This window comes from Pseudochaenichthys georgianus, chromosome 7 (assembly GCF_902827115.2).
Source record: "Pseudochaenichthys georgianus chromosome 7, fPseGeo1.2, whole genome shotgun sequence".
Taxonomy (NCBI): domain Eukaryota; kingdom Metazoa; phylum Chordata; class Actinopteri; order Perciformes; family Channichthyidae; genus Pseudochaenichthys; species Pseudochaenichthys georgianus.
The window spans coordinates 3,542,005-3,565,077 of record NC_047509.1 but is presented as its reverse complement, the minus strand read 5'-3'; the positions used below and the strand labels follow the sequence as shown (position 1 = coordinate 3,565,077).

Sequence of the window (23,073 nt, the reverse complement as noted above, 5' to 3'; positions counted from 1 at the left end):
TCAACTGTTGGAGTTGTGTTGAAGAAGTTGGCATCAACATGTGAACAAATCCAGAAGAGATGACCACCAATTAACTTTTGAGAGAATCTTCTTAAATACTTCTCCACTTATAATTACGAAGACTTGTAGTACTATAACAAGTTGTGTTAATATGGACCTCAAATGTATTAATCATTTAACAAAGAGGTATTTTTTTATTTAAAGCAATCTGGCAGAACTATAGTGAAGTTAGTTTCAAAAATGTCACAAATTCATCAAGAGGCTTTTTATTTGCTCAACACAAAATCTTCCAAAGCAGATAAAGTTCATACATTTTTCTAAGCAAATCTGATTTGTTTGAATAAAAAAAGTTGAATCTATTTAATTCTAAGAAATGTAATGCGCGAGTCGAGTTTATTTATAAAAAAATCTAGGCTCACCAGCCCGATAACAATTAAAGAAAACAACACGTTTTTATCAAGTAAAAGAAACTAATCGAACCTTGTGTTGACTTTAAACTACATTTGGGCTGAATCTGAATTTCTGACTGGATTTCTCTCGTGTCGTCGCCTGTCCTGTAGATGTGTTCTTTAGTGAAGGTTTGCACGTGTAGAGGAACGTGTGCAGACGGCCGTCACTTTGAACTGTTTGTACACTATTGTTTGATTCCGTTGATATGATGTGTTTTATTAGAAACATGCTTGTGTATGATACTAATTAAATAATATGGAGAAACAACAATCCTTATCTTTCTTTTTGAATCATTCTATGTATTACATGTATATCAGTGTATGTATATATAGTTATTTTATTGTTCTAACAATATTATCATTAATACATGGAGGGAAAAGGGTAACCGTATTTCTTGAATAAGCCTTATAGGTCAACATCTAATACAACAAAGAAAATGACAAAAAACTGTCGGCAGAATGAAAAAGACCGAAAGAATAGATCATACAATGTCCATCTTTTTATCGTATTTTAGTGTTTTTAAATAAAAAATGTAAGTTCTCTGGCTCCATGGGGTCACTGCTTGTATTTAGTTCGCAAATGTTTGTCATTTCACTGATAACGTTACAGTAAATGAATACAACTTATATTATTAAGTCAGACACCTGGGTGTAAATAGCTTTGTTAGCTACAGACAGAGGTGGGAACTAACAAAGTAGAAATAGTTTGTTACTGTACTTAAAGGTGGGGTAGGTAAGTTTGAGAAACCGGCTCGAGATCGCTAGAATTTGAAAATACACAACCGGAGAAAATCTGCCACTTCCCTCCTCCAACACACACGAACGCGCACATGACCAATGAAGGCACGAGATAAGTGTGTGCCCCGATGGGAGGCTGACAGGCAGGTAGTAGCCTACAACCGATTGGTTGTACTTTTTTTTACAGTATTACGGCTTCGACAGATGACGTTTTTTTATGGATTTGTTGTCAAAGCACTTCAGATATTCATTGCTATCGGGATGTTAAGAGCATTCCATGGAATATAACAAAAAGTGTATCTCGAGCCGGTTTCTGAAACTTACCTACCCCACCTTTAAGTAGATTTTCAGGTATCTGTACTTTACTTAAGTATTTATTTTTCTGACGACTTTTTACTTTTACTCCCTACATTTGAATACAAAAACCTGCACTTTCTACTTCTTTCATTTTCAAAACATGCTCGTTACTTTCGTTTTAATGCATGTGAGGTGAATTATCAATCATTTTTATTTTGCATCACTTCCCCGACATCAAGACTGATTTAAAACTAAATGGATGCGACAATAACACGTAGAGACGACGAGCCATGGTGTGCAGATCATGCACGACAGACGGAAACAACGTAAAAGACGTATGAGGAAACATCTAGGCAGAGACGGGAGAAAGGTCTAACGGCATAATGTCCATGAGTAACGCTTACAGTCAGCGGCAGGACTGAACATGGAGATAACATCGAGGAGGCGACTCATCAGACCTCCAGCAAGACATCAGCCATGGCCTAACTTCAGGGAGATGTTTGAAGTTGCAACAAATGATTCGTGGCGAATGCACTATAATCTGTTTAGTTTGATTTGTTGTGCACAATGGAGTGACTGCTTTTCGTTTTTTGTTTACTGAGTTGTGTTCTCTGTATTTGATGTCTGTGCTTTGTGTAAGAATGTGTAACGTTGCTGCCTTCTTGGCCAGGTCAGCATTGTAAATGAGATTGTGTCTCAATGTTTTCATCTGTTAAGTAAAAAATAAATACTAAATAAATACATTCGGACTATATTAAAGGGGACCAATCATGCAAAATGCACTTTTGTACGTCTTTTATACATGAATATGTGTCCCCGGTGTGTCAGGGAACTCACCAAGTGTCAGAACACACAACCCTCTCTCTTTTCCTCCGTACCCAAATCTCTAAAAACGGGGCTGCAACGGAGCTGATACAGATTTGAAATATCTCTGACATCACAAACAAGGAGCTCCGCCTATGGGAAAATCTCCACCTATCAGGAGGAGACAGCCACGGCCATTGCCGCTCGAAAACACTGGAGACGCTGTAGTACATATGCCAGGCCTGTAAGAGGCGCTGTAGTCTGCCACAAAAGCAGCGAAGAAGACTTCTCTCAGAATCAGCCCTTGTGAAGACAGGGCTGGAAAAGAGCAAATGGAGCGAAATGAGGCATGGCTAAAATGCATGATCTGTTTGGTATTTTGAAAAAAAAACTTCGCAGACATGTTTTATAAAAGTATGGTTCTACAATATATGTTTAAAATATAGCATGATAGGTCCACTTTAAGGCAAAGTAACCCATCTACAATGTTGGCGACAGCAAATACAGGTACTTTGTTTTTGTTGTTCACGCTGAACACATTCAGAATGGCAGTAATAAAAGTTGAAATGAAGCTCCTTTTCACTTATATTATATTAATATGATGTAAGGTTCAGTGAGCTTTGCACATAAACAGCCAGTTTAAAGTTACTTTTTACTTTGAGTACATTTCAGAGACTTTTACCAAAGTTTTTTTTACACAAGTATCTGTACTTCTATTTAAGTAAAGAGAGTGTGTACTTTTGCCACCTCTGCAGGTCATACAGGAAACTTACACTTTATACAATTTGACATGAATTAAACACATAACGATATAACTGCGGCTCATGGTTACAACATGAGTTGCATTTATTTTGGTTTTGCAGCTTTTCCATCCAACTAATACAACAATAAAGTGTCAGCTGTTTTTAGAGCGGCAATGTTACTGATGAGACAGCAGGGGGCAACACACACACACAAACCTCAGTGTGTGTGTGTGTGTGTGTGTGTGTGTGTGTGTGTGTGTGTGTGTGGTGTGTGTGTGTGTGGTGTGTGTGTGTGTGTGTGTGTGTGTGTGTGTGTGTGTGTGTGTGTGTGTGTGTGTGTGTGTGTGTGTGTGTGTGTGTGTGTGTGTGTGTGTGTGTGTGTGTGTGTGTGTGTGTGTGTGTGTGTGTGGTGTGTGTGTGTGGTGTGTGTGTGTGTGTGTGTGTGTGTGTGTGTGTGTGTGTGTGTGTGTGTGTGTGTGTGTGTGTGGGGTCAGCGTTGGGTTCCGGTTCACTAATTTGTCTCATCTCTCAATTTGCTGAGCTCAGCAGTTCAGCTGTTAGATGAAATACAGTCGGACTGAAGGAAGTCCTGGTTCCCATTTTCTACAGGAACTCTCATTGTTCTGTTCACTGGCTGGTCCCTGTCAGATCTATCTGCTATAACTGATGTCCTTGGATCAATATCAATTACTGCTTTATTAATGTGTATGATTAATTTCACTGCTGTGTTTCACTCCTTTATTGACTGTTGTCTAGTTTAATCTGCAGCAATGCATCATGTTCTTCATCATATCTCTTCTCCTTCTTCTTCCTCATCTCTCAAGTAAATAACAAAAATTATAATATAGTATTGTGATTAGTCCCTTGTTCAGCATTTCTTTCCTTTTTACCTTTTTATTCTGGTATTGTCGTATTATTTTATGTAGTTATTGATACCTGACTTCGTCATTTAAGAATTGAAATTTTCTTTTCATACATTTTGAAAGTTATTTATCATAAAGTTTGTAGGTATTTCACAAAAACATTTGAGGTCTTGTATGGATGTAATTGGATAAATCACGGGAGGGCACATAACTTGATTTTCTGCCATCCTGCTTTAACTCACTTTGGTTTCTAGTGCCTTGACTGTATGAATAATATGTAATTACTTAATGAATTTAAAAACAACATCTATGTGGACCTTTGTGGCTGCCGGCCTGGACGTGGCCACCAGAGGAAGGTTATGTCACATCCCCGCTCTAATCATTCAGAGGGTTTCCTTTTTTTTTTTTTAATGGTGGCTAATTGACAGTTCAGAGGAGAGTATAAAAAAAGCGAGTGGAGCTCAACTTTCTCAGAGATTGAAAAGCAGACGGACAAAAAAAGACCAGAAAGGAGGAGAAAATAGAAGCTGGTCATCGGACTTTAACGTGACCGCACTGATAAAAACTTCATCCATCCTTTCTCCATCCTCAGTCCCTCCCTCCTCTTCCTCCTCTGTGCTACTTGTCAACAAGTGGGTAAAACTTTTCTTTCACAGTGTGAAGTAAGGGTGTGTGTGTCTGAGTGTGTGTGTGTGTGTGTGTGTGTGTGTGTGTGTGTGTGTGTGTGTGTGTGTGTCTGTAGGACTACTTTTATACCAATCAACAAAGAAGAAGGCCTCAGTGTTTCCTGTCTGCAGTACAAGGTGGTCCCTCCAGTGTGTGTGTGTGTGTGTGTGTGTGTGTGTGTGTGTGTGTGTGTGTGTGTGTGTGTGTGTGTGTGTGTGTGTGTGTGTGTGTGTGTGTGTGTGGATGTGTGTGTGTGTGTTCGCTCCCAGTGAGAGTCAACGTAGCGCTCCATCGGGGACCCTATGCTCGTTGTCATGGTAACAGTATCCCCCTTTACCTCCCCCCTCTTCTCCACTCACTCCTTCCCTCATCAGTTTTCCCACAGAACAAAACCAACATTGTACTCTGTGTGTGTGTGTGTGTGTGTGTGTGTGTGTGTGTGTGTGTGTGTGTGTGTGTGTGTGTGTGTGTGTGTGTGTGTGTGTGTGTGTGTGTGTGTGTGTGTGCGCGTGAGACATTCAGGTCAGATTAGTTTGTGTTCATTGAGCCTGTGTTCAGGGAGAAACACACACATATATACTCTCGCACACACACTTGTCGCTGTTCATTCACTCACAATGTGCTGCTGATGAGAGGGCTATGATGCGCGCACACACACACACACACACACACACACACACACACACACACACACACACACACACACACACACACACACACACACACACACACACACACACACACACACAGTAGTGCTTCATCTCAGTTGGATTCACACGCTGAGTGAGAGGTTCAACACTTCTTCTGAAACGTTCACACAGTTTTAAAGTAAACAGTTCAAAGAGGAAATTCGTTTTTACCGTCACAGTTTTCCAAATTCCCAAATAAATCATTTAAAATCAGGACCATGTGCCGCCGTGGTAACAGTGCTAAAGTCAACTTATATTGCATTAGAAATAAGGAATATGACAATCATATCAGTCACTTATATTTTTGTCTAAAAACAAACTTAGGGAGTGGCTAGTGTCTGATAAGCTGGGCTGAAGGCCCGGACACACCACTCAATCGTCTTTATCTCTCGTTTCTAAGCAAATTTCTAGTCTAGTTTTAAATGTGATGTAATGATCTCCTCTGGGAAGGGTTAGTCTCACTGAATCTATAGGGACACACCAATCACAACAAAGAACTCACACAGACGGACCCCGACTGTTGCGTCGCCTCACGTCTCTGCGTCTTGGCCATGTGTCGCACTGGAACACACGGCAAAGACTTCAGCCGCCGGCCAAGTAGCACGTACGAACTGCGCATGCGTGAGTGGCAATAACTCTCCTGACCAGCAGGCGGCGGTAGTGTGTATTCGTCGTTCAAAAGAGGCAACAACCGGAAGACAGACTGCGTGATAACCGAGAGAAGAAGAACAGACTGCGTGATATAAACAATAAGATGTGCGTTCCATCTTCTCTCTACAACGAGAAGCTCACGGGGCTTTCCCGAACCTGAGTCGAGAGCTGGAGGTAAATGAAACTCAGATTTGCCTTCTTAATAGTTTGTTTGGGTCCCTCACTTCCGTTTCGCTTCTCATGCACTGATTCGCTAGCGGAACAGCCAATCGGAGTGATTCCTTTGGACGACTGCCCGCCGATTCGGTTGAAAAGACCCGACGGTGCGGGACACACCAATCTGAGTAGGGCGTGTCGACGCTCATCGTCGGCCTGATGCCCACCGACGCCGATAATCGGCCTGGTGTGCGCCTTAAGAGACATATTTGGAGGGTTGCTTGATAGCCAAATACGAATTGTTGACTTCCTGTTTGCATCTGTGCAGAACCGCATTGCTGATGAGTGATGGACAAACTCTAAATGAGGATTCTAATGAATTATTTTCCTGGTAAAACTGACTTTGGCCAACCTTCCCCACTAAGGTCTTCTTTCCTGATTGATTTGAGAGAATCCGTCTACTTTTGCTCACAGACGTTTGTTTTGGCGTACTCCGGCACTGAGTTCTATAAAGATAAGTGAGAAGTGGATGTGAAGCGTATACTCAACTAACGGATAGATGTGGGACTCGAACCTGTGACCTTTCTGTTACGTAACAGTTGGTTCCCATCCAGTCTGTCCTCGAGATGTTCTCGCATGACCAATGGTGGTCTAGTCGCCCCTGTGTGTGTGTGTGTGTGTGTGTGTGTGTGTGTGTGTGTGTGTGTGTGTGTGTGTTTCTGCGTGTGTGTGTGTGTGGCTTCATTAGTGAACAGAGGTGGTCTGTTCAGTAGTTTGTATCAGAGGGGCGAGCTCTCATCACTACTAATGAGAACAACATCACCAACCTCCTGAAACACTCTGTTCCTCCAGCTCTCCATGAATCTCTCTCTCTGTTTCCCTACTTCTTTTCTTACTCACTTTTTAAAATGTCAGTTTACCTGAACTATGTTAAACTTATTTTCTGACTTTCCTGGAGTATCGCTGGTCGGATTTCCGTTGAAAAGTATCGCAAATTAAACAGAATTTTGAGGAAACTGGCAAAAGAAAATTTGAATGATTTCTAGTGTCCACCCACTTCCACTATGCGTAAAAGAACCACCAGATTGGCATTTTGGCCGTCGCCATCTTGTTATTTTTGGGACACAGGAAGGTGGAGCCATGTGTATCCAACTGCTTCAATATATTCTTGTCAGTGTTGTTAAAATAGACTTTCATGAACTGAAAACTGTAGTTTGAGTAGTGAGATAAAAACACGTCGCCCCGCCCCGAAGCATACCCTGCGTTATTGTGACCATAAGATACAAAATGAACATCATGCTGCATTCAAAAAGACCTAAAACTAGCCAAACATGTATTAGAAAAAGTATTAAACATGGTCATAAATCAAGTCCTAAGCAGTGTACATGTCTCATAGACTTCTATACAATCTGACACCCTGTTGAGGTTTGTCAGATGCGATTTGCCAAAACGTTTTGAAGTAAGCCACAACTGAATCCAGATGATCAGTTATGATAATATAAATGACCCCTTGAGCAAGGCACCGGACACCCCCCCACCGCCCTCACTCCCATTGCTCCCCGGGCGCTGTCCAATAGCTGCCCACTGCTCCTAGTACTAGACTCCTGCTACTAGGATGGGTTAAAAGCGGAGGGTAATTGTTTCGTAGACTTCTATACATGCTGACCTCTTTCTGTAACCTGTTGAAGTTTGTCGATGCGATTTGCAGAGCTGTTTTTGAGAAAGCCACAACTGAATCCAGATCATCAATTATATGATCTCAATTATTCTGAAATGGGCCTTTTTTATTATTCAGGTTATTTATTACTGAGAAAGGGCTGTCTGACAGTGATCACGGTTGTGCCAGAAGTTTCTTTAAATAGTCTTTGCATCATTTTGTGGAGAGCAGGACAGAAGAAATCATTTTCCTTTAGATGTGTAAGTCCTCTTCATGGGCTGTCGGGGCGAAGACAAGGATGGGGGGGGGGGGGGGGGGGGGGGCTCACATTGATTAGAATAGAGTTTGAGTTTCTAGATTAACAAAACGGTGTGTGTGTCCGTGTGTGTGCGGATTTGGGCTGGGATCCCATGGCAACGGGATAGTAGTGAGGTCATTGATATGCAGCAGCCGCTCTGAGGAGAGAAAATCTTCTCAGAGCGGATTCCTTTACACCGTTTAAAACGACATGACAGACACACAACAAAAAGCTTTAATGAGCTTCTGCATAAAGCACATTTTTCATGTTGTGTGTTTTATTTCATCAACGGTTTGATCCAGTGTTTTTGAAGCCAATATCTGAGTCCATTCAACTCACATATTGAGTTACATTCAGACATTAATGATCTTGTTTCTTTTGTCTTTGATGATAACACCTGATCCAATTTTTAACATTGCCATTTTTTATTCTTATGTATTTAACTATAGAATATTTTGTCATATAGTTAATAACTTGCTTTAATCGTCAGCCTGATGGCTCTACTAGACCATATTCGGGGTGGGTGGCGCAGTGGTCTGTGCATCCGATCATCAGATCAAGGGGGGTGCTGGGGAACTCCAGTTCGAAACCCGCTCCTGCCCCCACTGCGTCAGGCCGTTGTGTCCTTGGGCAAGACACTTCACCCGGATTTGCTCCTGTGGGTATTGTCCACAGTACATGTATGATATTAATGCGTACTTGTAAAAGCGCCTCGATGACCCCGAGGCGTGAAGATGGACGGTGTGGCGCAGTGCGCTGTGCAATGATCATCAGATCAAGGGGTGAAACCCGCCGCTGCTGCGTCTGTAAAGCCGGTGTGTCCTTGGGCAAGACACTTCACCTGAACTTGCTCCTGTGGGTATTGTCCACAGTATCTGACCATTGCATGTATGATATGTGTAATGTGTATTTGTGAAGCGCTTTGAGCATCTGGAAAAAGCGCTACAATAAATGTAAGGAATTATTATTATTATATTAACTGTTCAAAGTAAAACAGCGTGTCTTCTGGATAGCTGAAGATAGCAATCATATTGAGTTGCAAAGGGTTCGCTGGTCCAGAATTGTTTATCCCAACTCTTACAGCCATTTTAATCTTTTCAGTATTGTGATTAAAAACGGGACAGATTGTGAGGCTTAGTGTTCAGATATTTCTTACCCAAAAGCACCTTGGTCATCTGACATCTCTCCTTTGGTGTCTTTGATCACCGGCTTCTTACCTTTTCTTATTTATCAAAGAACCAGATACTTTTTAACAACCAGGAGTTTCACAACCTAGTTATAAAAGAAGCGGGAAATCACAAAACATTGTCTTTTGTAAGAATAAATTGACCTATAGACACCCAAATAGCGTCTTCCACTTGTTACTTGAACTAATGAATACAAAGACATGTTTCGGTTATTGTCAGCTTGCTCAGTCACATCAATATCGCATCAATAAATTCTCCAGACAAATCCAGTTTAAATTGCACAGCTTTATTTATAAATTACCACCTCTACATCCCAATGGTTGGTTTATGCCTTGTTCACAAGATAAACACAGCCTTTAGAGATACTTAAAAAGACAAATATAAGACAGGCACTAAAGTTAATCTGTTCTGTGAGGGCACTCGATGTCAACTTCATTCACATTTACAAGGAACTCAAACACGACACCAGTGGGACTCGAGCTGTTAGTATGTCTTATTTCTTTTGTGCAAAATTGGAAACAAACATGTTGACCTTCTGTAGATCGGGGCCACTGTAAAAGTGCTGTTTATCAAACAGTGAATTTTAGCATCCAGACGCTCTAGCTCTTAAGTAACTAGTCAGTGTAAAAAGAAATGTTTGTTGAATACAAAGTTAGTCAGACTTCTACTCTTGTTTCTGAATGCGTTGATTTAGCTGAGGGCTGAGGAGGCACTAAGGCACAGGCGACTCTGACACATGCTTATATGGATTTTACATTGTGAAACTGAGCATTACAAAGGCATACACATTCTTGTGACATAGAAAAATGACTATCTCTATTCCCTTCACACAGAGATGCAATTAGTTGTAGATCTAACATTAAAACAAGCTACATTCATAACTTCTGTTTCTTCGTTTTGTTCTAGTTGTTTGACAGTCTGAGTGAAAAGACTGTGCTAGAGACATATTAATGTGCTTTAAAATGTACTACACAGTTTAACTTCCTGTACAAAGACACCGCCTCAGCACTTATAAGGTCTTGGTCCTGTTCAAAACTCCTTCCTCCCCCCCCTTCACTTCCTTCTGAAACAGTCATTATTCTTCCCAGAAACACAAGTTGTAAAAATAATTTCAACAGTTCAGCTTCGTCCATTTCATCCGTAGTTTGCAAACAGATAAAGACATATTCTTCCATAATCATGCTCACAAAGCTCTGATTGGTTGATTGCTGTTACATAGAGACCACTTTTGATCTGAACTCTGACATCTTACACAAGTAGCTCACAACAAAATATGTCAAACGGATATGGACAGCCTCACTTACTGATGGTTTCATAATCTCTCAAATCAGACGTTTGTTGGCGTTTTTCGTCCCCTTTACCCGAGGAGGTGTTTTCTTCCAGCCAGTGGACATAGTTGTCATACAGTTATATCTAATAGCTCTTCATGGACGTCTACCTCTTTTTTCTTGATAGTTTGACAGATGGACCAATGATCAATGGCCCCACAGGTTGTCACCATTTCAATATACAGAACAATGCGTCAACTGTACACTCTATTCAGCAAATGAGGTTAATATTCAGAGCCAGACGTTACTCACTTGATTCTGCACTATACCAACATATGTTTGTGTGGCACTAAACAACCTCGAAGCAGATTATTTTTACTCCTCATCAATCTTCCATCACAGTTTGAAACTACTCATTTAGCTTTACATGGTAGATCTTCCTTATAGAAATATCGCATTCAGCTTCAGACCAACCAAAGAAGACATCCAGGAATTTTCTTATCATACATTTTTACACCAGTTGGAGGAAAGTGTCCTTTCGGAGGGTCCTGAAACGGGCTTCTGGTTTTACAACAGGTGGTTGTGCAAGAACAGCAAGTTTTCTAATAATCACTACGGATTAAGCATCACTTCCTGCACAGACAGGAAGCTGAAAGGGGTAACACTGTGTCCATAAAGGAATATCATACAAATGGAAACTCCGAGAGAAGGAAAGAGGGCAGAAAAAGATGAAGAAAAGATGGTCGTTGGTCAACAAGCGTTGTGGAGAAGAAAGGATAAAGGAAACTGAAGCGTTAAGGAACTTTAGGGTAGAAGCGAAACAGAGTTTGAGGATACAAAAGAAGATAGGTTGTTTTATGGAAGAGGAGATGTTGGATGCTATAGCTCTAGCTGGAGATCGACAAGATGGCTGAGGTTTCTTTAGCCTTGTCGAAGAAGACGGACGTCTCATTGGCCGCCTTCAGTTTGATATTTGGTGAGCCTTGAGTCGCGTTCGGCTGACATTCCTGACAGCAGCAGCAGCAGCAGTCCATGAAGGCCTGACCGAGAGCCTGGAACACAACGACAAGCAGTCAGAGCTGTCCGTTAACGGCTTTCAAAGAACTATATTACTGTAACCACTCTAACTATTACAGCTGGATCTGAACGGGCTAGAGGTTTGTTGTTTAAATGCAAAAAAATAGTGAGCATCAATTTTGCAAAGGTTGGTCAATTAATGCAACCAACCTTCTACCACACCAAACGATATATTTAAAGGAATAGTTGTCAAGTCTGTCTGTTGAAGCCACACCAAGTAATTGACAAAGTGAGGGTTGCCTATCCATCAGCCCAAGATTCTTCGTCTCGGACGTGTTCTCATGCCGTTTTTCTGAGTACATGCTCAAGCAAGATGGTACACAAGATATCAGTTTTAAAGTGTCTAGGGATGCCTGATGTTATTGGCATGTTGTTGGTATTGGCAGACAAAGGCTATACAAGGAAATATCGGCAACGGCATACATTGGTGTTAAGTTAAACTTCATTTAGTTGTTTTCTTATTTTGTCCAGTTAATGTGTTGGTCTTAAAATCAGTGTATATCACATTCATATCTACAGGAGAGACCTTGTGTTCTTCTGCAATTAGATGGAACAACATGTGAGTATTTTGGTATCTGCATTGCCAATTTGTCAAAATCGGCGAATGGGACATCGGCAAAAACCCAATATTGTTAAGAGTCCCTTCTACTTGGGACGTGTGATTGTGCCAGTGATGGTACTACTACTATGTAGAATGGCCGCTAAATGCACCAGTGAAGTCCCATACCTTATAGTTACATATACACTGAACAAAAATATAAACGCAACACTGTGAGGGGTAGGGTTAGGGTTAGGGTAATGTTGTGAATCGAGTGGCCTGTGTTCGTCATCCATAACATACGCCTGCCCTTACCATAACCCCACCACCACCATGGGCCACTCGATTCACAAAATTACCCTAACCCTAACCCTACCCCTACCCCTCACACCAGATACTGACTGGTTTTCGGACCCCCCCCCAGACCCCCCCAATAAAGCAAAGCTGCACGTTTCACAGTGGCCTTCTATTGTGGCCAGCCTAAGGCACACCTGTGCAATAATCATGCTGTCTAATCAGCATCTTGATATGCCACACCTGTGAGGTGGGATGGATTATCTCAGCAAAGGAGAAGTGCTCACCATCACAGATCTTTTCAGATTTGTGAACAATATTTGAGAGAAATGGTTATTTCGTGTTTATAGAAAATGTTTTAGATCTTTGAGTTCATCTCATGGAAAATGGGAGCAAAAACAAAAGTGTTGCGTTTATATTTTTGTTCAGTGTAGTTACATCATTGGGTCTTAAAGCTGTGTGTGATCAGTTCTGGTTGAAGAGGACCAAAAGGGGCCCGTTAAAGTCAACAATACTTTTAACAGCTTGACCTACCTTGCACAGACACAGCAGCAGCACCGGGGTCACTGATGACTTAAAGAACAACAGGAAGTGATGCAACAGAGCCAGCATGGAGGCAGTTTCCTCGGAGATGGAGATGTTAGCGTAGGCCAGCGTGATGTTACACACGTGTTCGGGCAGAGCACAGACGCCGTAAACCACCGCCAACGCCAGCAGGGTGCAGTTCAGCTGCCGCTCCAACGCCTGGTGCTGCTGGTGCTTCTGACTGGTCGAGCGGTCGTCATGGCTGCGCTGCTTTTGGGTGGAGCTGGAGTCGCTGTTGACGTTGCGTGTGGCCATTTGGCAGAGGACGGTGAAGAGGATGGGCAGGCAGAAGTAGCAGCCGAAGCACCACCACATACGCCCCTGCAACAGAGGACAGCAAACATCTGATGACCTTGTGGAGCGTTTTGGAAAACTTCTGGTACGATCTGGTGCTTTATGGTTCTGGAAAGTACTTTGGCGTAGATTGAGGGTCATGGTTACGGTTTTTACCAGAATTAGGTTACTATTTTGAACTTTTTGCACAGAATACAATTTGACATTTAAACTCACCACATAATTTGATTGTTTGATCAACTTTCAAAAGTAAATCAGTAAGCATTCATATCTCTAATTGATTCATGTGACAGTTAAAGAAACCTGTTATTTTATCATTTCTGGTCTATTCTGAGCACGCTCATCGTTTTCAATCCCAAGAGAAACTGAGCCAATGAAGAGATGGAAGATGTCAGGTCTACTTCCAGAACTACTTTGGTGAGTTAGTTCCTTAAAAGTCCCCGATTATACTGTTTTTCATCAATATATTACAGCTCTCAGATATATACAGAACATATCTCTGAAGTGTTTGGCTCCAAACACCAAATGGGCAGCATTACCCATAATCCCCTCTGTTTCAGCCCTGTTTCCAAAGTGCTGATTCTCTGTCTGTTACTTTAGATGAAAAAAAGGAGCCCTTCCCCACGCCCCTCTGAGAGACATTTGGTTACAAAGAACTCAATGGAGCTCTAGAGGAGATTCAGGTGATAAGGTGGGGGGGCCACTTTATGACATCATAAAGTGGCCAAAATCTGATCAGCTCATTTTCAGACAGTTTTTTATAGAAATGGATCAAAAAGAGAGAGAATCTTTGTTCCTGAAACTTTCAGAGTCTCTTTACACAGAGGGGACACATGTTGATGTAGAAGAGACATGGAGAAGAGGGGACACATGTTGATGTGGAAGAGACACGAAGAAGAGGGGACACATGTTGATGTTGAAGAGACATGAAGAAGAGGGGACACATGTTGATGTAGAAGAGGGGACACATGTTGATGTAGAAGAGACACGAAGAAGAGGGGACACATGCTGATGTAGAAGAGACATGAAGAAGAGAGGACACATGTTGATGTAGAAGAGGGGACACATGTTGATGTAGAAGAGACATGGAGAAGAGGGGACACATGCTGATGTAGAAGAGACATGAAGAAGAGAGGACACATGTTGATGTAGAAGAGGGGACACATGTTGATGTAGAAGAGACACGAAGAAGAGGGGACACATGCTGATGTAGAAGAGACATGAAGAAGAGAGGACACATGTTGATGTAGAAGAGGGGACACATGTTGATGTAGAAGAGACATGGAGAAGAGGGGACACATGCTGATGTAGAAGAGACATGAAGAAGAGAGGACACATGTTGATGTAGAAGAGACATGGAGAAGAGGGGACACATGTTGATGTAGAATAGACATGAAGAAGAGGGGACACATGTTGATGTAGAAGAGACATGAAGAAGAGGGGACACATGTTGTAGAAGAGACATGGAGAAGAGGCGACACGTGTTGATGTAGAAGAGACATGAAGAAGAGGGGACACATGTTGATGTAGAAGAGACATGAAGAAGAGGGGATACATGTTGATGTAGAAGAGACATGAAGAAGTGGGGGACACATGTTGATGTAGAAGAGACATGGAGAAGAGGGGACACATGTTGATGTAGAAGAGGACATGAAGAAGAGGGGACACATGTTGATGTAGAAGAGACATGGAGAAGAGGGGACACATGTTGATGTAGAAGAGACATGAAGAAGAGGGGACACATGTTGATGTAGAAGAGACATGAAGAAGAGGGGATACATGTTGATGTAGAAGAGACATGAAGAAGAGGGGACACATGTTGATGTAGAAGAGACATGAAGAAGAGGGGACACATGTTGATGTAGAAGAGACATGAAGAAGAGGGGACACATGTTGATGTAGAAGAGACATGGAGAGAGGGGACACATGTTGATGTAGAAGAGACATAAAGAAGAGGGGACACATGTTGATGTAGAGGAGACATGAAGAAGAGGGGACACGTGTTGATGTAGAAGAGACATGAAGAAGAGGGGACACATGTTGATGTAGAAGAGACATGAAGAAGAGGGGACACATGTTGATGTAGAAGAGACATAAAGAAGAGGGGACACATGTTGATGTAGAGGAGACATGAAGAAGAGGGGACACGTGTTGATGTAGAAGAGACATGAAGAAGAGGGGATACATGTTGATGTAGAAGAGACATGAGAAGAGGGGACACATGTTGATGTAGAAGAGACATGGAGAAGAGGGGACACATGTTGATGTAGAAGAGACATGGAGAAGAGGGGACACATGTTGATGTAGAAGAGACATGGAGAAGAGGGGACACATGTTGATGTAGAAGAGACATGAAGAAGAGGGGACCACATGTTGATGTAGAAGAGACATGGAGAAGAGGGGGACACATGTTGATGTAGAAGAGACATAAAGAAGAGGGGACACATGTTGATGTAGAAGAGACATGAAGAAGAGGGGACACATGTGTATGTTAAGTTCTCACCTGGTGATACTTGAGCAACAGAGAGTGCAGGGAGTCGGGCAGGTAGAGGGACAGGGGGGGAGGAAGGTGTGATGGAGAAGGAGTCCACCAGCAGGCCTGATGTCGGGGACACGGACTGGGTGAGCTGCCAGAGGAAGATCTCTGGGCTGGAGAGCAGCAGAGCAGTGAGCCACACCAGAACCAGCTGCAGCAGCATGGAGTGGCAGCGCTCCACCAGCCGGGCCTTGGCCTGCGAGGAGGAGGTGGCGGCGTGGAAACGAGCGATGCCCAGAGCGCACAGAGTGAAGGAGGTGAGGCCCAGAGACACGGTCTGCAGGAGAGGACGAGAACAATGGAGGTTGTTTTGAAGGTATTTGCTTTGGTAAGGCAAGTTTATTTATATAGCAACTTTAAACACAAGGACAAGCACATTCCTATATCTGGCAAGAAGTGGTTCAGTCTGTAGGGGCTTGGTCTTGGAAACCGAAGGGTCGCGGGTCAAAGTCCCGTTTGACCCGAAGAAGAAAGCTGGTAGCTGGATAGGTTGCCAGTTACCTCCTAGGCCACTGCCAAGATACCCTTGAGCAAGGCACCTAACCTTGGAAACTGCTCCCTTGGCGCAGGATAACTGGCCACCTCTCCTCTGCATATGGTTGTGTGTGTATCCTCCCATGTGTGTTTAGTTTAGTTTAGTTTATTATTTTTTTTCGAGCGTGTAAAACCAAAGAAAATACAAATGAAACAAAAGATGATACAGACATTGATACAGTACTATACAAATGAATGCAATAACTAAACGAAATATTTAAATAATAATTGATAATATCTGTAGTATCATTGTCTGATAACAATAACAACAAAGCTTTAGCTAATTACACGTCCGAAAAGGGGTCGGAAGAAGTTTACAATTATTTAATCCGACCCCTTCTCCCTTTTGTTTTTACTTTTTTTTTACATCTTAATATACGTTAACCATACAATATAAATGAATACCTTAACCTTGAATAATAATTCAATATAATAATGTGTAAACACAAAAGAGTGGAGAAAGACATTTCCTCTATATGTCGTCTTCTTCTAAAGTACTTGAATTGGTGTATTGGTGCAAAACTGAAAAATAGTAGGAGAAATAAAGACTAAAATTAAAGCAAAAATCATGAAATATAAATATAGAATAGAGTAGAAAGGTAATACAATAAAAAAATCTGAACAATATTAAAATAAAATGTATATTCACAACATGTCTGATCTGCCAGACCTTTGTTGCCAATCGAAAATCGGTAAACTAAACAAGGATTGGAAATTTCAACGTTTTGGAAATCATATCATGGCCAGAAAGACGAGTCCAAATACAGACATTATTTGTTCCTTTTTGTATATTTTGTTTACAGTATAAACTCTCCATGATTGCTATTCAAAGGGATAAAGGCCACACACTCTCTCTACCCAATGCTATCAATGTGATCAATCAAACCACATGAGGAAATTAAAGGATCAGTCTGGTGTTATTTAATCTTTAGTCCGTCTCTCACTACTGAGTTAATGTCTGTGCACTCAGCTGGTTCCCGCCTAAAAGTTTACAATGTATTAAGAGTCTGTAATTTCTTTAAATTGCTATCTCAGCTTACAATAAGACTCCGGTTTTAGCCAAGCGTAGCCTATGAACTTTACTGAACTGATGACTGAACTGTTCTACTTCTACTTTCATCAACTCCCCAAACCTAAGTCTGTATTAAAACCATGTATGTTTCCGTTCTGCCAAGACGGACCAAAACACTGTCAAACATTCTCTGAACTGAAGACTCCAATATGGCCACCTGTAAGTAAAGGGTCACAGATCATTCAAACACAGTTTCACCCCAAATGTGTTCCTGTCAAACCATGAAGGCAGCAGCAGGACGCCCCAGCAGACAAAGAACCAGGTCTCCATGGTGACTGGCCAAAAAACGACTGAATCTCTGCTCTTTAGCAATAGTTCATATATCACAAAAATACAGATAAGTAAACTGTGTACATTTAGAACAAAACTGTTCATATTAGATGTTTGTTGGGCACTTTAACACACACACTTAAGTCAATACCTTTCAATGAAATAAAAACCATATATAATTTACAGGGACCAAAAGTAATGGTTGCCAACATGGCCATTTAAATTTGGCAACCAGTTATTTGACTTATTGGCATAGGGACGCAAACAGCAAGACTTCCAACCAAAAATAATATTTGTTTTACATTTTTGCTGCATTTCATTTATTGATATAAAAATATTGCTGTTGCATTCCACCCTAAAAATCTCAGAATTGACCAGTAGATGAAAAAACCGTTGCCAAAATCTGTTTCACCTGCACAAGTAAACCGCTTTAAACAAATGACTTTCAACCCAAATTCCTCTTCCCCTCCTACTTCTACATAAGCCCCCACCCATCATATAAGGCACCATGCGGCAGGTGATGTCACCAAGGATCCTCCTATGGGACAGCTGGTTGAGGACCACCACAGGAAGGCATAGCACCAGGACCAGGAAGTCCCAGAACGCCATTCTTTAAATTGCTATCTCAGATTACAATAAGACTCCATTATAGTCAAGCTTAGCATATTGACTGAACTGATGACTGAACTGTTAGCCTATCTCCATCCAAGAGGTACAATTCTACTTTCATCAACTCCCAAACCTAAGTCTGTATTAAAAACCATGTCTGTTCAGTTCTGCCCAGATGGAACAAAACTCTTTCAAAAAATTACTTTCAAGCAATCTTTCTTGCTCCTCCTACTTCCTCATAAGCCCACCCACCTCCATATAGGGCACCATGCGGCAGGTGATGTCACCAAGGATCCTCCTATTGGACAGCTGGTTGAGGACCACCACAGGAAGGCATAGCACCAGGACCAGGAAGTCCCAGAACGCCATGCTGGCCAGCAGGTAATTCCAAGCCGACCTCATATAGTAGTTGTTCCAGACGATGCACATGACGGCCATGTTTCCCACCACGCCCAGCGCCAGAACCAGGCCAGCCAGGAACAGGACCGCGTAGGCCGCGTACGAGCCTTCCGCCAGCGGGTAGAACGGGTTGAAGAGTCCTGGGGGTCCAAGCTGGAGGGTTTCCGTGGACCTCGTGATCGTTGTGGTCTCCTGCTGCTACTTTAGTCCCGTTGTCAAACGCTGTGTCCTGCGGTGTCGTGACGGAGTCGTTCTCAAAGGACTGGCTGAAGGTGGACTGTTGTTCTTCTTCCTCTGCGCCGCGGGCCAGGCGCCGGGGTTGGTCCACATCTAGATCCAGCATTTCTGGGAATGGGAGGCTCTTGTTGGGGGCCTCGTCGGTCTTGAGCTGCATGGAGGTCCAGAGTGGTTCCAGTTTGACAAGGGATGAGGGTTTGTTGAGGGTGTCGCTCTGACTGTCAGGTTGCTGAACGGTCTTTGCGTCCGTCAACAGCAGCGGCAGAAAAAGGCCCAACCACAAAGCAAGAGTAGGGGCCATGATCCAAATATTTAATGTGGATGATTCCTCTTAAGATTCTTCTTATTGAACTTCAGACCTAGGTGCTGAGCTTCAATTAAAATGCCAAGAAAGTTCCCAAAAAGTGCCAATATTCAGGAACCAAATGACCAACTTGATGCTTAGCAAAGTCTACGGTACCTTTCAGAGAGAAGCAACTCTAGTTCAGAGATTCTGGGAAATGACTTCAAGACAGAAGTTTGTTGAGTAAAGACGACAATTCCAGGGAAGAAAAAAGGTTAAAATGCACCAAAGCTTGCAGCTGGTTGCTAGATGTCTACCAACGTTTCAGAAAGTTTCGAGATGATGAAGAAATGCAGATGTTGCTAGATCGTCCAATAGATTTGTATGGTTTGTAGTCCAGAAAAGATGAAGGTGTTTTCTTCTTTGTGTGTGTGTGTGTGTGTGTTGGTGTGTGTGTGTGTGTGTGTGTGTGTGTGTGTGTGTGTGTGTGGTTGTGTGTGTGTGTGTGCGCGTGAGACATTCAGGTCAGATTAGTTTGTGTTCATTGAGCCTGTGTTCAGGGAGAAACACACACATATATACTCTCGCACACACACTTGCGCTGTTCATTCACTCACAATGTGCTGCTGATGAGGCTATGATGCGCGCACACACACACACACACACACACACACACACACACACCACACACACACACACACACACACACACACACACACACACACACACACACACACACATAGTGCTTCATCTCAGTTGGATTCACACGCTGAGTGAGAGGTTCAACACTTCTTCTGAAACGTTCACACAGTTTTAAAGTAAACAGTTCAAAGAGGAAATTCGTTTTTACCGTCACAGTTTTCCAAATTCCCAAATAAATCATTTAAAATCAGGACCATGTGCCGCCGTGGTAACAGTGCTAAAGTCAACTTATATTGCATTAGAAATAAGGAATATGACAATCATATCAGTCACTTATATTTTTGTCTAAAAACAAACTTAGGGAGTGGCTAGTGTCTGATAAGCTGGGCTGAAGGCCCGGACACACCACTCAATCGTCTTTATCTCTCGTTTCTAAGCAAATTTCTAGTCTAGTTTTAAATGTGATGTAATGATCTCCTCTGGGAAGGGTTAGTCTCACTGAATCTATAGGGACACACCAATCACAACAAAGAACTCACACAGACGGACCCCGACTGTTGCGTCGCCTCACGTCTCTGCGTCTTGGCCATGTGTCGCACTGGAACACACGGCAAAGACTTCAGCCGCCGGCCAAGTAGCACGTACGAACTGCGCATGCGTGAGTGGCAATAACTCTCCTGACCAGCAGGCGGCGGTAGTGTGTATTCGTCGTTCAAAAGAGGCAACAACCGGAAGACAGACTGCGTGATAACCGAGAGAAGAAGAACAGACTGCGTGATATAAACAATAAGATGTGCGTTCCATCTTCTCTCTACAACGAGAAGCTCACGGGGCTTTCCCGAACCTGAGTCGAGAGCTGGAGGTAAATGAAACTCAGATTTGCCTTCTTAATAGTTTGTTTGGGTCCCTCACTTCCGTTTCGCTTCTCATGCACTGATTCGCTAGCGGAACAGCCAATCGGAGTGATTCCTTTGGACGACTGCCCGCCGATTCGGTTGAAAAGACCCGACGGTGCGGGACACACCAATCTGAGTAGGGCGTGTCGACGCTCATCGTCGGCCTGATGCCCACCGACGCCGATAATCGGCCTGGTGTGGCCTTAAGAGACATATTTGGAGGGTTGCTTGATAGCCAAATACGAATTGTTGACTTCCTGTTTGCATCTGTGCAGAACCGCATTGCTGATGAGTGATGGACAAACTCTAAATGAGGATTCTAATGAATTATTTTCCTGGTAAAACTGACTTTGGCCAACCTTCCCCATAAGGTCTTCTTTCCTGATTGATTTGAGAGAATCCGTCTACTTTTGCTCACAGACGTTTGTTTTGGCGTACTCCGGCACTGAGTTCTATAAAGATAAGTGAGAAGTGGATGTGAAGCGTATACTCAACTAACGGATAGATGTGGGACTCGAACCTGTGACCTTTCTGTTACGTAACAGTTGGTTCCCATCCAGTCTGTCCTCGAGATGTTCTCGCATGACCAATGGTGGTCTAGTCGCCCCTGTGTGGGTGTGTGATGTGTGTGTGTTGGGTGTGTGTGTGTGTGTGGTGTGGGTTGTGTGTGGTGTGTGTGGGTGTTTCTGCGTGTGTGTGTGTGTGGCTTCATTAGTGAACAGAGGTGGTCTGTTCAGTAGTTTGTATCAGAGGGGCGAGCTCTCATCACTACTAATGAGAACAACATCACCAACCTCCTGAAACACTCTGTTCCTCCAGCTCTCCATGAATCTCTCTCTCTGTTTCCCTACTTCTTTTCTTACTCACTTTTTAAAATGTCAGTTTACCTGAACTATGTTAAACTTATTTTCTGACTTTCCTGGAGTATCGCTGGTCGGATTTCCGTTGAAAAGTATCGCAAATTAAACAGAATTTTGAGGAAACTGGCAAAAGAAAATTTGAATGATTTCTAGTGTCCACCCACTTCCACTATGCGTAAAAGAACCACCAGATTGGCATTTTGGCCGTCGCCATCTTGTTATTTTTGGGACACAGGAAGGTGGAGCCATGTGTATCCAACTGCTTCAATATATTCTTGTCAGTGTTGTTAAAATAGACTTTCATGAACTGAAAACTGTAGTTTGAGTAGTGAGATAAAAACACGTCGCCCCGCCCCGAAGCATACCCTGCGTTATTGTGACCATAAGATACAAAATGAACATCATGCTGCATTCAAAAAGACCTAAAACTAGCCAAACATGTATTAGAAAAAGTATTAAACATGGTCATAAATCAAGTCCTAAGCAGTGTACATGTCTCATAGACTTCTATACAATCTGACACCCTGTTGAGGTTTGTCAGATGCGATTTGCCAAAACGTTTTGAAGTAAGCCACAACTGAATCCAGATGATCAGTTATGATAATATAAATGACCCCTTGAGCAAGGCACCGGACACCCCCCCACCGCCCTCACTCCCATTGCTCCCCGGGCGCTGTCCAATAGCTGCCCACTGCTCCTAGTACTAGACTCCTGCTACTAGGATGGGTTAAAAGCGGAGGGTAATTGTTTCGTAGACTTCTATACATGCTGACCTCTTTCTGTAACCTGTTGAAGTTTGTCGATGCGATTTGCAGAGCTGTTTTTGAGAAAGCCACAACTGAATCCAGATCATCAATTATATGATCTCAATTATTCTGAAATGGGCCTTTTTTATTATTCAGGTTATTTTACTGAGAAAGGGCTGTCTGACAGTGATCACGGTTGTGCCAGAAGTTTCTTTAAATAGTCTTTGCATCATTTTGTGGAGAGCAGGACAGAAGAAATCATTTTCCTTTAGATGTGTAAGTCCTCTTCATGGGCTGTCGGGGCGAAGACAAGGATGGGGGGGGGGGGGGGGGGGGGGGGGCTCACATTGATTAGAATAGAGTTTGAGTTTCTAGATTAACAAAACGGTGTGTGTGTCCGTGTGTGTGCGGATTTGGGCTGGGATCCCATGGCAACGGGATAGTAGTGAGGTCATTGATATGCAGCAGCCGCTCTGAGGAGAGAAAATCTTCTCAGAGCGGATTCCTTTACACCGTTTAAAACGACATGACAGACACACAACAAAAAGCTTTAATGAGCTTCTGCATAAAGCACATTTTTCATGTGTGTGTTTTATTTCATCAACGGTTTGATCCAGTGTTTTTGAAGCCAATATCTGAGTCCATTCAACTCACATATTGAGTTACATTCAGACATTAATGATCTTGTTTCTTTTGTCTTTGATGATAACACCTGATCCAATTTTTAACATTGCC

At 42.6% G+C, this 23,073-nt stretch overlaps 1 pseudogene; it reads right to left on the bottom strand.

The window, feature by feature from the left end:
- Positions 1-9,463: 9,463 nt before the first annotated feature.
- Positions 9,464-19,566, bottom strand: LOC117449139 (G-protein coupled receptor 37-like 1; annotated as a pseudogene).
- Positions 19,567-23,073: the final 3,507 nt, after the last annotated feature.